This window comes from Protopterus annectens, chromosome 9.part0, assembly GCF_019279795.1.
Source record: "Protopterus annectens isolate FY-2018-M chromosome 9.part0, PAN1.0, whole genome shotgun sequence".
Lineage (NCBI taxonomy): Eukaryota > Metazoa > Chordata > Ceratodontiformes > Protopteridae > Protopterus > Protopterus annectens.
This window is the reverse complement of record NC_056743.1, coordinates 911772005-911784438: the sequence shown is the minus strand read 5'-3', so window position 1 is coordinate 911784438 and position 12434 is coordinate 911772005. Positions and strand designations below refer to the sequence as shown.

Sequence of the window (12434 nt, the reverse complement as noted above, 5' to 3'; positions counted from 1 at the left end):
GGTTAAATATACGTTAGTGCATTCTTAAATCTCTCTTATTTCCGGGTCGGAAGGGTAAGAAAGGAGCTTAATGGGTGGGGACAGCAAAACAAGTATCAAGACTGCACTTTTAAGAGCAGTATCTTTCTAGCTGATGTCAGCACAATTGTGACCTAAGCCAAGCAACTTTCTGAGGACCAAACAGCGTCATTGATCTGAAAGTCAAAATCTGTTGGGCATCAGTCACAATGGTGATTTTTAATGGTCATTGGTCACATAACTGTACATTATGGTAATTTGGTGTAGAACAAATAAACCTGAAATGTGAATCCAGACAAACCAAATCCAAAGGGCAAAAGTAAATTGAACGAGTAGTCCAGAACCACAAGCTTTGAGCCAGAGCTTAATGCTGAAAGTAAAACTTTCATGTTCACAGATGCTTCTTCAGGCAATACAAATCAACATTAAAAACACACTCCTTAAATACCTATTTAAAAATCACATGGTATACAAATCACATTACACCAAAAGAATTGCATGGTATACAAATAATATGACACCAATGAATCACATGGTATACAAATCATGAGACACCAAATTGAAAAACGGCATCTTTTTATTTATAAGATTATTTAACCCTATTATGCAAGTCCTTTAAATAGGGTTTAATACTATTAATCTCTGCACAGACGAAACCACAGGAAAAAATATCTCTAGCATCTCATTGTGTCAGGCACTTTTCCAGTATAAGCTGATTTTTCAGCACTGTGTCTGGTTTTGTTTTTTAGTTAGCCTTTTTAATATACTCCATTTTTATTTAATTTGCTTGCTTGATGCATTTGATAGTTATAGAATGTTATGAGTAAGGCAACAGGCACCTCTGCACCATAAAAATCTACTGCCAATCATTAGCGGACCAGAGTTCCGCTGTGGCGACCCCTAACCGGGAAAAGCCGAAAGAAGAACAACAAGAACAGTGTGTGAGCTGTACAGTAGCATATTGTGCCCCCACTTGATAAGGGGGGGGGTGGCCTCCAGAGATCCAGAAAAATGGCCTGCTCCCTCCCACCTGGCACACACTGGGGTAAGAATGGGCCCATTGGGTTTCCTGGGCAGGAAGGAATGGACCTTAGGGCTCCTGCTTAGCCCTAGGAATGTGGAATTATTAGGCCAGCTGGGGGCTTGTCTTGTGGAGCCAAAAAATATTATGCCAAAACATGAAGATGAAAAGAGAAACATTAGCTTTTGAAATGGCTGCTGCAGGCAACATGTATGACAGTGTCACATGAACATCATCAGATGATTTTTTTGACGTATGAGCGAGCTCAGTGTTATTCTGAAGCGTCTGTTGCTATGAAGTTTCAAGTCTTTATATGGCTGCACAAAGGTATTCTTCAGTAATGCAGAAAGTCCTGACAACAGTATGTTTGTAAAGAGTAATACATTTGGAATGAAATAAGAAAATATTGCAAATTTTACAATTGGAGATAGTTCAAAAGTATGGCATGCAGTTTAACTGTTGTAATCCTTTCAAGAAAGCAGAAAATCTCAAGCAGGGTCATAGGGCACATGAGAAGTTTTAATGTCTATACATCTGCATTTAGAGAGCTAGAATTAAGGTAGCTAGGTTGCTGACAGTATGCTTATGCAATACAAAATCTTGACATCTGCTGTAAATCAGAGAACCACAGTTATTCCCTGGATTCTAGTTATTCTGTTTTGAGAGTCGGTATTTTCTTCTCATGATATGCCACTTATATGGAATCAGAAAAGTTGTCTTTTTGGTTGAGTTGAGGTATACGGGTTTGCATAATACTGCCCCTGATTAATTTTTGTCTGTGTGCCTAACCTGTAGACAGTGCATGTAAGTAATGCTATGTTTTTCTCTGCAGATGGCAGAAGTGTGAATATTGTGTGCACAGAGAAAATCTGTGGGAGTGGCTACTGCTCAAGCTGTAACAGTAGGAGTAGGGCAGTGGTTTCATTACCTTCTTGACTGTACAGGTTCACATATCAAGTCTTACACCATGGACAGCACACTGTGATCCATAGCCTGACCACTCGTGGACGACAAAGTAAAACAGAAGGCATTCATGTGGGATAAATATACAGTATATCTGAGCTTATTTACCTCTCTGGACTTTTTATTGCAATACAGGTGAGTTGCTATGTTAAGTTGTCACTCCAGGAAACACATGCACAGTATTTTTTAGATTGTCATTATGTGCATCATTATCATTATATTTCAATTGAGTTTTCTTTTTCAATTTTTAATGCACACACCCATGTGCATGCATGTGCATACTAACACAAACACAGCTGTATTCCTTAACCTTTTTTTCTGTATGTTCAAGCAGTTGTACTGCTAAATACTCTATCATGGCAGTCTATGGAGTAATTAAACTGGTTGCATAAAATGACTGTGAAAGTTCAGCTGAGACGCAGGAAATAACATAAAAGTGTGTGTGTGTGTGTGTGTGTGTGTGTGTGTGTGTGTGTGTGTGTGTGTGTGTGTGTGTGTGTGTGTGTAGGGGAGAAAACGGTAACTGGCAAACAATGAAAAAAAATCATTTTGTAGGATTAACCCAAGCTGGCCTGATTTTTGTTGTAATATTTCCTATTTTGTTCATACTAATAAAGTGAGACTACAACTGAATTTCTCACGGCTGCTTCACAGGTCTGTTTGAAATGAAAATGTGGTACTAAATCAATTAATAGGGTCTGTGGTTTTGGAGGAGGCAGAGGAGATGCCAGAGTAGGACAGCCACGTGGTTCTTACTTGTTTGTCAGCCTTTTGTTTTTTCTTTTGTGTCTACTCAAGTGTTTAAGTTGCTCTGTGATCTTGCAGGTAACCTGCTTTAATGTACTTCTTGGGCATGTATTAGAAATACTAGCCTATGAGCATTGGTATGTGTAATGCAGCAAATGTGTAGGCATCTGGTATGGCTTGGTAATATTGAAAAGTTTTGTTGAGATGTGTTTTGAATTAGCTGTTAAATTCAGGAATGGTTGTTACTTTTGACGGAAAATCTGCATAGAATGAATCCAAGTGTTTTAACCCAATCTGTTCCATACTTTCAGTTGCATCACTGAATATTTCATTGTACATGCTTTTGTCTATTTGCTCTGCTGAGTCCTTCAAGAAGCTATATGAGCCCCCCCCCAAAAAAAAAAAACTTAAACTACAGTGCAGTCAGTTTTACAGAATTTTTCTTGGTATTTACAAAGCAGCATGTGTTGGGCACTCAGCACTGCTTTGTTTCTCTCCAGGCTGCTCTTGCTAGGTTCATTGAGTCAATTCCCTATGTTGCAGTACTGAGTTAACTCCCAGGAGAAATTTTATATATATGTATGTATTAGTGGTGCGTACCAGTGCTGGTTGTATCACACACGGCCTCAGTGAAGCAAGATAATCAGTGCTGTTAATGTGTTTCATTTGCCTCTTCTGTGCATAGTGTGCAGTTGATAAAGGTTGTCTGAAAGATATAACATCCTGTAGACAGTCTCTAATGAATCCAGCTTATTCTAGATGTTTAGTTACTTGTATTGCAACTGCTGACCCTGCACAAATTAATCATTATGGATTATCAGTAGTTGTAATGTAATGAAAGATAGTTTGCTGTAAATGTACAGGCTTAACAGCATCTGCAGCATTTTAAAGAGCTGATATTTGCTGATTTCTGTGGCTTGTTCACAGGACTGGAGGAAGCCGTAGATTTTTCCTCTGTACTCTTACTTGGCTGCATTACAACTGCTTTTAGAGTTTATATACTTGTTCAGAATAAACAGATCACCGGCTGTACTCTGAACATGCTTTGTATATCCGATGTTCCTTTTTTAATTAATCATCTGTTTTGTGGCCTTTGATAGCCTACTTGCTGACTGTTCTGTAAATTAGTGGCATTTTGCTGTAGTTGCAAAATTTTTATTATCAATTCTATTACCATCACCCTTTTTAACAAGTTTGAAGCTATCTTTAAAGTCTAAAGTTTAAAACTTGGTCTGTGTTGCTGATGTATTTGTGAATGATGGAAAGCTTTTCATATGTAATTTCATTCCCTGTTTCAAATGCAGTGTAATGATGTGCTTATAGGTCAGAATATTTTCCTGGAAATGTAAGTTTAAATTCAAGTTTAACTCCTTAAACATCCTCAATGTCACATTTATTCTTAATACTTTTTGTTCTCTAGTAAATGAGCATTGAGTAAAGTGTTCTGTCCTGCAGTAAGCATTTGTGCTCGTTTGCTGAGTTTTCTGACAGTGCTTGGAGGTGGCTTATCAAGAATCTTTTTTTTTAAAAAAACAAAAACATCTTTATTGAATTATCACTAATGACATAGGCAATCAAACATTTATTTAAATGAAAACAAACCATATTAACATATTTTCAGTTGCCAACATTATACATAGCATATAATCATCTATACAGCCATTGTCAGTTGAGCATTCCGTAGCTCAATTCATTTCCTGGCTTACTTTTAAACCTCATGCCTCCTCCAAAACATCATTCTGTGCATGTGCTGTTCCCACAATTCCCATTTTTTTTCTGTGTAATTTGCTCCTATCCCTTTTTAAAGATCCTACTTCTAGTTCTTTTATTTCAGTTACTGTATGAGCTATTTCTAATATGTTTGGTTTAGACATTGATTTCCATTTTTTAGTAATACCTATTTGACAGCCACCGGAAGTAAACGCAGCAAGGCCTTATACTATGTCTAGGCCATTCAAATACTGTATCACAGCTGAAAGAAATTATTTCCTTAATTACACCAATTTGCTGACCCAGTATTTCTGATAGAGTAGCCTACATTGAATTTTTTAAAATCTGCCAACTCAATACACACTGAAAAATAAGTTCCCAATTACCTGTTTTGGATTTATCACATCTCCAACATTTGCAATCTACCTGAGGAAAAAATCTTTGGAACCTGCTTGGAGTAAAACATACCCATGCAAACACTTCCAAGCAAAAATTCTGAATCTTCTAGACTTTGTTGCATATTTGGTAGCCATACAGATATCCTCCCATTGTTTCTTTGGGAATTGCTTGTACAATCTCTATTCCCAATCTTTTATAACTTCCTATGATCAATTCATATATGTATAATGCAATATTTTATATGTCCTACTAATTCATTTTTAATAGCAGCTTCTGTTCTGGATTCATCTAAAAGTTCTACTAGTGTAGGTCTTTCACTTGGGATCCCTCTTTTCCTTTCTCTGTCTGTACCCTGATATCAGTCCTTGATAGGGAAGGCAGTCTAGCCTGCAGTCCAAATGTATTCTTCGCCTCTCCCCATTCTATTACATTTTCATATCTGATAATTTGCTTCCAATACCTTGGTTCATTTGCCAGTTTTATCCAGTAAATTCCAGACACCTCTTGCCTATTCTGTGTATCCTTAATTGCAGTCATCTCTATTGGCAGAATCTCCTTTCTCCATTTCCATGATGGCTTAGTTCTTAGAATACTTTCTACTACTTTATGAAGATAATATTCTTTATGGTTATTATTATTACCCTTAAGGGTCTGCATCTAAAATCCCAGTCTCTCGTTATTTCTTGAATTTCCCCCTGCTTCATCATCTTGTTCCACTTTGAATTATAGCTTTCTGCTCGGCTATGAATATGAGCCTTAACTGTGTAGCTCTGAAATATCCCTTCAAATCAGGTAATCCCAAAACATCTTCTTATATTGAAAGAATTAATTTATCCCACTTGACTTTCCCTTTTCAGATAAAATGGTTTATCAAGAATTTTTTGTTTCCCACAGTACATGAATGGATGCTGAAAATCAGCCCTAGAGTCTGAAATATGATCAGATATTTAAGGTGTATTTTAGTATAACTAGACTGTACTGAGATGTATTTATAAATCCCTTTAATATTAATTTATCGAAAGCATTCCTCAAGTACTGCCTTGTGAGTTAAAGGGTTGTGTTGACAAAAGCCAGTTTCTTCAAAAACACATTTTTGTGAAAGTGCTGATATAAATGGACTACAAAGAAAAGTTAGCGCGTTCTGTGAGTCAAGCTCTTTAAGATTATGTGAGTTAGAGAGCAGGTATTTCTGGTGGGAGAGGACGCATGCTGTCATTTAAATGCGACTTCAAAAAATCTTGAGTATAACATTTTTATCATTAACCTTATAAGCATTTATGCCATGTCTGTCTGTCCTTCTTCTTGAATGTGTGAAAGCCATTCATTTGCTCTCATTGAATTTATCCTATAGAGGGTTGTGCTGGCAGCAGACAAAGTAGGGCAGACCAAATTTCCCTTTCCCTAGCCATAGATTGCAGCTCATTCCTGGGGATCTTCAGCTGTTCCCAGCACAGCAGAGCTTATAACCCAAGTGTGCCCTGGGACACATCTGGAGATTTTGTTTTTAATATTGTTCTAGTGAAGAAAATAGAAGATTTTGGCTTGGTTAAATGCTCGGGGCTTAAAAGTATCTAGGAAGTAGAAATGTACAGGCATTTGCATCCCTGTTATACCTCGTCATAAATTGTTTCGATTACTGCAAGACTTAGTGTGTTGTTAACTGTTAAGAGAAACCTTCATTTGCTGGCCAGATTTTGTGTTGCTCAATAACAATAATCAGGAGTTTGGTAGATGGGAGTAGTGCTATGGCGGATAGTTATTTTATTTTTAAATAATCCCAGCTTTTATCTTTAATGTGTTGAGTATAAGGCCTGAAGCACTGAGCTAACTTTACATTTGATTGAAACGTGACTGTTGGTTGTCATTTAGCCTTTAAGTGTGGAGCTGTACCTGGGATAATAGTTATCTTCATACTGGATCAGCCTGGTTAAAATATACAATTTAATGTTGTGTTAGCAAGGACTGTAAAAATGAATCAGCCAAGTATGTAATGCTGCAGGACAATGGCAGGGTGTAGTAGTAAGTCAGATATAGTACTGGCCCGGGATTATCCATACAAATCAGCACCAGAGAGATGATTCAAGAGAATGAATTATTCACTTATCAAAACGGACAGGTTATGAGATTTAACACACCATTTAATTTATCTGATTGAGTTGTTTACATAGAAAATGAGTAAAAGTAAATAGTGCAGCTTCAGTAAAACAGCCTGGGAGAAAATTGTGCTAAGATTCAAGAGGTAATTATGAATAGACATTGTGTAATAAGCAGACATTTCCAGAACAGTAGACAAGAGGGACAGAATGTTAAGAGGATGAAAATTACTGAATGAGCAAAATGACCCAGCCTTGTATAAAGGGTAATAATGGATCTGAAGTAGGAGAATTCATTTGTCAGCAACCTGTGGGTATGGATCCGATATCGGATCCGAACCGGCATGGTTTATCCAGCTATGGATCCGAGCTCCTAGCTCCTCCCCTCACCCATAATGCCCTGCTCTCCCTACATGACCTCAGATCTAGTTTGCCGCGCATGGTGAAGGCTGGGTCGTCAGAGCTCCATAAGCTAAGTTCTATATATTCTTATTTAAGGGTTTTAAAACTTTAAATTTTATTTAGTTGTGTGAAAGTTATAGGTTTCCCTTCTGTCTATATATTTTTGGGTTAATTTAACATAGTTTTTCCCCTCCCCTCGCTGGTACGTAGCTGTGTGTGTGTGTGTGTGTGTGTCTGTGTGTGTCTTTTTTGGGGCCTTTGTGTGAGTGTTTTAGTTTCTTTTATTATTACTATTTTTAAAAAAAAAAAAAAAAAAATAGTTATGTCTGAGGCCCCAAAGGCAATTTTTTCAAAGTGCTCTGAGTGTGGCCATAAGCTTTCCCCTGCTGATGGCCACACTCGGTGCGTTCGATGCCTTGGGGTTGAACACCTCACTTCAAGGTGTTCAATTTGTGCTGGGTTCAACCCCAGGGCATTGAAGGAGCGGAGGTCGAAGCTGGTCTTGGCAGGACTCTTGCCCCCAGACTCTGCTTCGGCCCCCGCCCCCTTGGTGGTCACTGCTTCGGCAGTCCCTGCCTTGCCTGCTCCCCTTCCTCCACCCGGGACTCAAACTCCCGCCAAATGGTCGGAGGAGAGGGAAGCCAGGAAAAAGGACCGGAGAGAGAAGCACCACAAGCGGCGGGCCTAGACCTCCGTTTCGGCCCCGCCAGCTAAGCAGGCTTCTCCTCCGGCCTCTCTGGCTGCTGGCTCTCCCCCTCCTCAGCTCCGGTCCCCGTGCTTTTCACCGGAGCCTGAGGATGAGGAGACCCGACCTCCTTCGAGGCTATCGAGGCGGCACTCAAGGCCTACCTCAGTAGCCTCGTTGAGGTCTACTTACAGCCTCTCCGATGCTGATCTGGACCGGATGATGCGAAGGTTCATCCAGGCCCAGATGCAGATGGGAGTGCTCCTGCCTCCCCCCCTCTGGGGGAGAGCTCGACCCCATTTTTTAAGCCCATTGCTCCTTCTCCGACCCACTACCCAGGTTCGGAGCGCTCTGAGCCTGGCAGCCTCGGAGCCGGGGGTGGGTCGGCGCCGACAGTACTGGGTACTTCGGATCCGACCCTGCCCTCGAGTCTGTCGGATCCGACCTCTCAGAGCCTTGGCCCGAGCTTCAGATCTGAGGGACTCAGTGTGCCTTCGGCGCCGTCCTTGTCGGAGCACACTGGTCCCTCGGATCCGAGGGGCTCGGCGCCGGCTCCGATCCGCTCATCGGATCCGAGGGGGAGCCGACTTTCAGATCCTATTGTCGAGGCTGGCTCCCCCTCGGCTTTTGATGTAGTGGAGAGGGCTCTGTTGAGGGCATCCGGACCCCCAGCCCTTGCTTCGGCCGCACTCCAATCTGCTCTGGGCCAGGCTTCCATCACCCGGCCACTGGGACAGCCCACTTCACTGCCCTAAGCAGTTCCTGTGGTTCTGGATATTGCTGGTGAGGGCTCCTCGGACAGCCCCCCCGAGGAAGCACCTCGCAAGCATTCATGTAAGAGGAGGCACATAGACTCCCCCGAGTCTTTAACCGAAGACACTGACTTGGAGGAAGGGGATGGCTCCCCAAGATCACCCCCTGAAGATGTCTCCTTCGGAGACATCATGGAAATGTTACGGATTAGAGGTGGGTGGTCTGCCCCAAAGTCTTCCTCGGACGAGTCAGTGTTCTTGGAGGCATTTGAAGCGGGCCCGTCTACCTCTTGGGTGTCCCCTCCTGCCAACCCCCTGGTGGACCTTATTACCACCAGGGCATGGAGGGACCCGGACACCATGGAGCCAATCCCTAAGAGGCCCGACAGGATCCTTAGCCCCCCTGCTGACCGTGCCCACTGGAGCAAGGGACCACTGGTAGATGCCATGTTGTCGGTAGCAGCCACTAAGAGTGAACTCGCCCAGGAGAGTCCCTCAGTCCATCTCCAGAGCAAGGAGTCTCGGATGATGGACCGTTTGTGGAAGCGAATCTTTAGTTCAGCGACTTTCTCAGTGAGGGCGCTCAACTATTTGGCACACGTCATTAGGATGCAGCGCGATCTTATCAAGGAATACGCTGCATCCCTCCCAGAGTCCATATCGGAGGAGGACAAACTTATGCACTCCACGCGTATGGCCATTCTTCGTTCTGTGACTAACACCTCTATGCGGTTACTTTCCCACGCTACCGATGGAGCTGCTAGAGCTGCGGGAGCGGGCCTAGTCACAAGACGGCAGGCCTGGCTCCGCCACTGCGATTTTACGGAGCCCTTCAAGGCGCCATTCGCAAACGCCCCCTTTGACGGTTCTGCCCTTTTTGGCAAGACGGTTCGTGACACCTTGGTTCAGAGCGAGAAGGACGGGAAGACGCTGTTCTGCCGTCGGAGTCCACTTCTCTGTGCCCCAGAGGTCCTACTCTAGGAACCAAAAGGGCCAGAAAAAGATGTGGTTCCGGAAGTCGCAGCACCGGACAACCAGTCCTTTCGCGGCAGAGGAGGACAGGGAGGACGCCGCCCTAGGGGCAGAGGGGCTCCCAGGAACTTTGGGTCCAGGGAACCTTTCTCTGAACGGCCCACGCAGCAACCCTGAGGGGTTGCCTGACTGCTCCACTCTGGAGGCAGTCGGGGGACGTTTCTCGGAGCACCTAGCGGAATGGGAGTCCATTACATCGGACCGCTGGGTACTCCGGATTATATCCAGAGGTTACAAGATCCCCTTTCTTCATGTCCCAAAGTTAAAAATCCTCCCCGATGTTCCACCCGATCAGAGGGAGGCCACTTCAGCAGAAATTGGCCATCTGCTGAGAAAAAGAGCCATCCAGCCCATCCCCCCCAGACCAGATCGGATCAGGGTTCTACTCCAGGTTCTTTTTAGTGCCAAAAAAGACGGGGGACCTAAGACCCATTCTAGACCTGTCCCTGTTGAACCTGTCAGTTCCCAAAGAGAAGTTCCGGATAGTCACTTTGCAATCCATCCTCCCCCTTCTAGGGGAGAATCACTGGATGTGCTCTATAGACCTCAAGGACGCGTACTACCACATTCTGATGGACAGACGATCCAGGAGGTTTCTTCGCTTCCGGCTGGGAGCCAGTCACTACCAGTTCAGGGTCCTTCCCTTTGGTCTCACCACAGCCCCCAGGGTGTTCACCAAAGTATTAGCAGTGATTGCAGCCCACCTGAGGCTTCAAGGGGTGCAGGTCTTTCCGTACCTAGACGACTGGCTTCTCACCACCCCAACGAGGCATCTAGTCTCTTTGGCAAGAGACTCCTTTCTTCGTCTAGCTCCCTGGCTAGGCATCACGGTAAACATAGAAAAGTCCAACCTGGTCCCTACTCAAATAATAGAATTTATAGGAGCCAGGTTAGACAGGAGAAATTTAAGAGCCTTTCTCACAACCGACAGAGTTCGGAATCTGCGACTCCAGGTGCGGGCCATCCTTCACTCCAGCTCAACACCTGCGGAATTGATCCTGAGGGCACTAGGGTCTATGGCGGCAGCGATTACTCTTCTTCCGCTCGCCCGCTTGAACATGCGGGTACTTCAATGGACACTTCAGGTGCAATGGTCATTTCTCTCCCTCCCCCTGTATCATCCCATTGCAATCAGCAAGGCTTGCAAGCGGTCTCTCTTGTGCTGGCTCCATTCTCCGGACCTCCACAGGGGCCGCCCCTTTTGTGCATCTCCCCCTCTCACCACGGTGACCACGGACGCTTCCTGCCTCGGGTGGGGGGGGGGCATTTTGCGGGCCGGACTGTCCAAGGCACGTGGAGCGATTCAGAGACCTCCCTGCATATCAATGTTCTGGAAATGAGGGCGGTGCTCTTGGCGTTGCAAGCACTTCAAGCCCTCATTCCCCCTGGGAACAATTGCGATTCAATCAGACAACATGTCGGTGGTCTGGTACATCAACAAACAGGGGGGAACCAGGTCTTACCCTTTATGTCTAGAAGCCATGAGAGTGTGGGAATGGGCGATCTCCACCAACCGCTTTCTCATCGCAACGCATATTCCGGGTCGGACCAACATCCTAGCGGACAAGCTCAGTCACACCATTCTCTCCCTGTATGAGTGGTCTCTCAATTCTCAAGTAGCGAAACGTATCTTCGCACAGTGGGGGACTCCCTGTTGCAATCTCTTTGCTTCTCCCTTAAACGCCAAGTGCGACAGTTTTTTTCGCTCTAATCCCCCCCTCCAGGGGATTCTCCGAGAGACGCTCTGGTGCATGCTTGGCCTCCCTGTCTTCTTTACGCATACCCCCCTCTACCTCTGATGCTACAAGTACTTCAGAAAGCCTCTCGGTTGGGGTGCAGAATGATCCTCATTGCCCCGTTCTGGCCTCGACAGATCTGGTTCCCTTACCTAAGGTCTCATTCAGTGAATCCACCTTGGATTCTAGATCCCATTCCGGATCTGATATCACACCCGTCGAACCTACCAACTCCGAACCTGGACAACCCGAAGTTGACTGCTTGGCTGCTCCAGTTCCACTCCTAATCAGGACTCCCGGTATCTCGTCCCCAGTTAAGGCCATTCTGGTAGCGGCCCACAAGCCCTCTACCAGAAAAATTTACCGCAGTAAATGGAAGCGTTTCTCCATTTGGGCAGAGCGGCAAGGCCTAGATCCTTTCACTGTTCCCCTTCCTTTGGTTCTAGATTTCTTTACTACTCTCTTTAATGATGGCGCCAGTAGTTCCACAGTCAAAGTTCAGCTGGCGGCCATATCTCATTACCATGTTGGACACGACTCAGGGACTCTTATGTCGGCTAAGTTATGCAAAACCTTCCTAAAAGGCACCTTTTTGCTCAGACCCCCTGTCAAAGAAACGGTTCCCCCGTGGGATCTTTCCTTGGTACTTCAGGCCTTGACCGCTCCCCCCTTTGAACCTGCGGCCACAGTCGATCTTAAATTCTTGTCCTTTAAGACTGCTTTTTTGGTAGCCATTACTTCGGCTAAGAGAGTTTCTGAGCTTCAGGCCCTGTCCATGAAACCGCCTTATTTGATTTTTCATCCAGACCGGGTGTGCCTCAGGATCAATCCCTCCTTTCTTCCTAAAGTAGCTTCGGAAGCTAACATTAATCAGTC

At 44.3% G+C, this 12434-nt stretch overlaps 1 protein-coding gene across 1 annotated transcript in view; it reads left to right on the top strand.

The window, feature by feature from the left end:
• The first annotated feature begins 1983 nt into the window (after nt 1–1983).
• LOC122811661 (unconventional myosin-Ib-like) overlaps nt 1984–12434 on the top strand; it is a 1027360-nt gene continuing 1016909 nt past the window's right edge. Inside the window, exon 1 of the mRNA XM_044083653.1 lies at nt 1984–2137. The gene's annotated coding sequence lies outside the window, so the exon portion shown is untranslated. The remainder of the gene's footprint in view (nt 2138–12434) is intronic.